Source organism: Cygnus olor, chromosome 5, assembly GCF_009769625.2.
Source record: "Cygnus olor isolate bCygOlo1 chromosome 5, bCygOlo1.pri.v2, whole genome shotgun sequence".
NCBI classification, from domain to species: Eukaryota; Metazoa; Chordata; class Aves; order Anseriformes; family Anatidae; genus Cygnus; species Cygnus olor.
Genome location: NC_049173.1, coordinates 41,031,537 through 41,037,729, shown reverse-complemented (window position 1 = coordinate 41,037,729; position 6,193 = coordinate 41,031,537).

Sequence of the window (6,193 nt, the reverse complement as noted above, 5' to 3'; positions counted from 1 at the left end):
CTGCGCTGGCTCGCGGCGTCACCTCTCACCTCCCCGCAGCCCCGGGCTGGGGTCACTGCGGGGCCACGGCGGGGGAGCGGGCAGCGCGGCCCGGCGGCGCCTACCTGCGCGCCCCGCGCAGTGCCCGCGCAGTGCCGCCCCCCGCGGGAGCGCGCCCCCGGGGCTGGGGGGAGAGCCGCCCGCTCGCCCCCGGCGCCAGCAACCCGCAGTTGAAACGGATGGCGGCCGGAGCAGCGGGGAGATGCGGCTCCGCTGGGCGAAAATAAGGGGTCGGGGGATTTTAGGTCACATCCCCCTGTCCTAAAGCCGTCCCTTCTCCCTCTCGGGGGAAGGGGTGGGGAGGGGAGGGCCGGCCGGGGTGCATCGCGCCGCTTAAAGGCTTCGTGTAAACTTTTGCGTTTGGAGGGAATAACTTCAAAAAACTGCGTCTGATTGGGTTCAGCCGCGGGTGCCCAGCTCGCATCGATTTGCGGATTCATTGAAGGTGTAAAAAGCCGTTGGTAACGTTTCAGGTCCAGTGTCCCTAAATCAGCAGCTTCTCCCTTCTCTGCCACCAAATCCTGGAATTAGTTTAACAACAACAACAAATTATTTTTCAGCTGTAAAAAATCATTTCAAAGAGGGGTGATGTGATAAGAGTAGAGGCTACAACAAAAGTAACAGACCGCTTCTGAACAGACTTCACTTTGAGCAAAGGTTTCAAGTGTGTCGGATCCCCATTAGAATTATGCTATAGGCTTTATTCTGACGATTATGGAGGAAAAAAAGTCAGGCAATGCATACCAAAATATCAGCAAAAAAAGGCTAAAAATGAATTTATTTTCAGATATGAACGTGAAAAGTGTAAGTACGTTTTTAATAGTTTTGATCTTTATCAAACGATCGATGTAGATAAAGGCAAATAGCGAATATTCAGGAAAATGCAATTAATTTTAAGAAGTTACCTTTCCTTGAATGTACCGGTGCTTTTACAGAGCTGGTGCGGAGCCATCGCTTTGTTTATTTTTCTAATGTCTACCCAAATTCCAGCAATCCACAGAGCAGTAACAGCTTTTTCCATGTGTTTATCATCGAGGTTGCAACAGGATTCGCCTGAATTGTTCTGCCTTTCTTGTGTTTTCCTTTCTTCCCTTTTCTGCATTTCCCAGTTACATTTGCTTTGGTTGCAAAAATAAACAGCGGAGTTTTTAACAGCAATTTGAGATGATAATGGTTACTGATCCCATTCTTTCCATCATAATCTTCAAGTGGTTTAAGATTAATGATAGGAGGTGTTTTAGTAAGGAGTGTGGGTTCTCTTCTCCAAAGACCATCGCTATGATAATTTACTTAAGATGTTGACAAGACTGTCAGTAAGGCTAATTTTTTATTAAGCTGCGCTGTAGCAACTGTAGTAAGCATTTGTTGTTGTTATTTAAGCACACCGTATTTCTGAATGCCTTCCTATAAATATTGTTATTTGGTCTCTGCCTGATGGATTTGCAATCGAGATGATTCCCCTCGCCTTTGTTTCAAGAAAGGTGTCTTCTGCTATTCTGATAAATATTCCCCTCCACCCTCCCCCATTCCTCGCACGCACATTTTTAAAAGAAAATAAATTTGAGCAACTACTGTCTCGATCCAGCAAGCCAGATCCGCAAAGCTTTGTTTCGGCCGGGCTCTGTCTAGGCACAGCCCTGACCCAACGCAACTCGGCTCAGGTTTGCGCGGCGGTGTTCTGCTTTTGTTTTTATTTTTCCGATGGGCAAAATAATCACGCCGACTATAAATATTTAACTGGAGCACCTCAGCGCGCAAAAAGGCTCGGGTGCCTCTTTAAACGCGGCCGACTTATGATTTTTTTTTTATATTTTTGTGGCTTCCGAGCGGAGTTGTGCTTTTGTTACCCTCCCCACCACCCCCGCCGGACCGCGTCGTCCTCGCCGGGGACCAACGGGGGTCCGGGGGGCGCCGGGCCGGGGTCCCCCCTGCAGCCGCGTCCCCCTCCTGTCCCCGGAGCTCCCCGGCCGGCAGCGGGAGCGGCGGCGGAGCCTGCCGGGGGGCGGCCGGTGCCGCGCTGGGGGGCTGCGGGTGCGCGCTCCCGGGGCGAGGAAGGTGCGGGGCAGACGCTTCTCACTGCGAGGACACGTCTGGGATGCAACCCCGCGGCAGATCGGTTGGTTTCACCCTTCTGCCGTGTTTTCCATAAACACAGAACCGTAGGCTTGCTTACCTATAAATTACCGGCACCATGTGACACTCGTTTTGCCCTGCTTTATTGCCGTTTTTGCTCCCCCTCCCCTGTTGCCGGCCCCATGCGTGCCCGGTGCGCAGCGGGGCCGGGCGGGTGCTGGGCAGCCAGGGCGGGGACCCCGGGCACGGCTGGGGCTGGGGATGCGGCTGGGGATGCCCGGGACCCTGCCCGGGACCCTGCCGGGACCCTGCCCAGGGGACGCCGCTGCGGGACGAGGCGGGAGGCAAACGGCGGGGGCTGCGAAAGCGCCTTGACCCCCATTATCAGCGCCCGCTCTCTTCCCTGTCGGTGCTCTTTAAAATGGAATGAGATAAAATGAAATAAAGTGAAATGAAATAAAATAAATTGAAATAATAAAATAAAATAAAATAAAATAAAATAATAAAATAAAATAAAATAAAATAAAATAAAATAAAATAAAATAAAATAAAATAAAGACACTTGGTAAACAGTTTCCCCCCAGCCCCGCGAGGCCGGCCGCGGAGCGAAGGGCAAGGGGCCGGGAGCGCGCTCCCTCGCCAGGCGGGCGATGCGCGCTCCCGGCGCCGTGCACGGCCTCGCTTCTCCTCCTCCCCCCCCCCCCCCCCCACTCGGCGCGTAACCGAGAGGCCGGCGCGGCCGGAGGCTGCGCGTTGCGGCCGGCAGGGGGCGCTCCGACGTTGCGTCTGGGAGCCCGCGCCGCGTGCCCGCCGCGCCCGCGCTCCCGCGGGGGCGCAGGGCCGCGCCCGCAGCCGCGCTCCGCGGCGCCCGCCGTTCCTTGACCCCCCCCCCGCGCCCCCTCCCTCCGCCGCGCTCCCCGCGCCCGCAACCCCGGGCGGGCGCCGCGCAAGGTGCGCGCATGGCGGGGGCCCGGACGTGGCTGCGCGGAGAGCACCCCCCCCCCCCCCCCCCCCCCCCCCCCCCCCCATCCACAGCCGCCCTTCTGTGTGTACCGTGCATTATGCAACTTATTAAATACGGCGAGGAATTGTCAACATTTTTTTCGCCTGTTAGTTCCGCTGATCCGGGCAGGATTTATTTTCAGATCTCAGGTCCCGGAGCTATAATGCGTGATTTTCTTTGCCTTAAATAAAATTGGTCAAATGTTGACAACCTTTAAGCCAATCTAACACTCGAGATTACTGATGGGAAACTAATGAGAAAATATCAGATCGTCCGGCCTGGGGGCTCCTAATTAAATCTTAGCTGATTGAAAAATAAAAGCGGGTTCGGGGGCGTGGGGGAGGAGGGAAGAAGCTCCGGGCTGAACTTTAGCTCTCGTTTTGCACTGTGTTCCCCCAGCCCACCCCTCCCTCCTGGCTGCCCCCTCCCTCCCGAAAAGCCGCTCCGGTTCTTTCCAGGGATCCGAGCGCGGCTATCGGTCCTTGCCCGGTAAATATTAAGGCCTTTAAGCAACGCGATTTAACTAATTAGAAAATTTACATCATTAAGTCTCAGGGAGAGAAAAAAGGAGAAACAAATCTGTCAGTCATTTTAAAAGAGACAGGCCCTATTGAAGTGTGAAGAAATCGGCTCTAATTCAAAAAGGCAATCGGGCAGAAAAAGCCCTCAACATTACCCTGCTAGTTATTAATCAGAAGGGGTTTCCCCCCCTCTCCTTCCCTGTAATGGCAAGAGCTGAAGCACATCGTTAGTTTCCCCCGACGCTGCCGCGCGGCTCCCATTCAGGTTTTTTTTTGCCGCTCGCCCCTGCCCCACGGTAAGGGCGAGCACCCGGCCACCCGAGGCTCAGCCACCTGGACGCGGGGCCGCGCTGGGGACCCGGCTCCGCACCAAGCTGGGGCCCCGAACCTCGCATCCCGCATCCCGCACCCCGCACCAGCAGCGGCTGCGGTGCGCGCTCCGCGGCCCCGTGGGAGCGGGCTCCGAGAGGGACGGGACGGGACGGGACGGGACGGGACGGGACGGGACGGGACGGGACGGGAGGGAAAAGCCCGGAGCTGACGTTGCCCGGGGGCCGCCGGCAGGAGCACCGGGCTGGGGAGCCCCCAGCTGCTAGGGGGCTCCGGGAGGGGAAGGAGCGAAGGGGCTCGGCCCGCCCGCCAGCCAGCGTTGTTGCATCTCCCTGACTCGCCCTCTCTTTCTCTCGCCCCCCCTTTCAAACACCCTCTGTAATCCCCCCTTCCAACTGGGCGCTGAGGACTGTGGCATAAATAATAAATACATCCTACTCTGCGCTTTCTCTCTCCTAATCTCGAAGAATCTGACAGTCGCTTTAATCAAAGGAGTTTGCACTGTTTCTTCATGGAGCTAATTTAAGGAATTTTAAACGCGCTTCAGACAAAACCAGGCGATAGGGGCCTATTTCTGGTCCCACGGCCCGGGAACGAACTCTCCTGCGGCTCAAGGAGTTAACCCCCTGTAAGTAGGTTCAGAATCAGCCCCCTGGTGTGTTTTACCTGGCAGGAGCCTGTAAAGACAAAATGTTCTGGCCAAGGAAAAAAAAAAAAAAAGGAAAAAAAAAGCCTCTGCCAGCCTGATTCCGGCTCCCATTTACTTCCAACTGTTAACTTGTAGTCCCCTCTGTAAGTAGGTGCTCCCAGACACGTAAAGGTCTTCGCCAGCCCAGACACATGCCTTCATTAGCGCGCCGCGTGCTCGCAGGCAGAGCCGCGCAGTGCCCGCGCAGTGCCCGCGCAGGCGGCTCCTTGCAGCCCGCGGGCAGCGGCCGAGCATCGGGGGCTCGGCCCCAACGAAAGCCCCGTGTGGGGGGAGCGGGCACGGGGACCCTTTCAAAACACGTGTCCCTAAACTGCGACCCCTCGCTAAAAGCGGCCCGGCAACCGCCCCTGCGCCCCGGGCAAAGCCCCGCGGGCAGACCGAGCCCCCGGAGCCGGGGGGGCCGCTCAGCAGCTCGCAGTGCCGGGGGGAGCACAGGCCGGCTGCCCCCGCCCCCTCGGCATCGCTCTGCCTTGCGGCTGGTCGGAATGAGCCGAGTTTTCTGAAGAAGGCCCTTTCGAGAGAAACAAAACCGGCGACAAGCTCTTCTTTCCCCCAAACCCAACGTGAATATCAACCTGTCCGCTCGCCGGGCTTCGCAGCTCGGAGGCATTATAATAAAATTTACGGCGTCCTTAACAACTGCCAAGTAAAAGCATTAAAATCCCCTTTAATTGAGAAAACATTGATTTTTAACTCTGGAAAGAACGCAACCGTAATTTAATTGCAAACTTTCACCGATATAGCAGCATCTTAGGGAGGCAACATTCCGTCTTTAATAGACCTACTTTATGAAGTGATAAAAACAAAGAAAACCTGACAAATAGACAGTTGCGACGGTGAAAGAAAAGTTATTTGCCTTCCCCTCTCCCTCTTCGCAGCCCCAGAATATCGTGCTCCCCCCGGCCCCCTCCCCAAGAACTAAACACAAGCGGAAAAGCAGAGGCTTGGGGAGCTAGGAAGAAGCCGCAGTTCGTATTCTAAATATGTATTTGCCTTTACCAGGCGAAGAATGATGCCAAGCGATTTAGGGGAACGTTTTTCAGAAAATGGTAGCCTCTTTTTAAAAGGTAACTGATCGGATGAATTTTCCTTACTTTCCCTTGTCCGTTAAAAAAAAAAAAAATCATTGCTAAAGGGAAAGGGAAATCCCACCCTCGCTTTCTATCTTATTTCTGTATCGGTTTTTGGTATTATAGGAGAGTAAAGAAGTTTTTGTTTGGTGGTTTTTCATTGATCAGTCACTCTGAGCTAATGTAATTATCCTCATCAATAGAAGGCTGCGGAGAGAATCATTATGTGGGTGACATTGATAAATGATCACCCAAGAGCTGCCTTTTCTCTTGGGCACCCCCACATATGACCCTCCCACATACACAAGGTAGCCATAGAAACACCTTGAGATCCTCAAACACGGCTGCAAATGGGAGAATACAGAAAAAGCGAGAGAAACCCAACTTCACACACTTTCTGTCCCTGCCGAAGCCCCCTTCCCATAGCACGGAGCCACCGAGCAGGGCT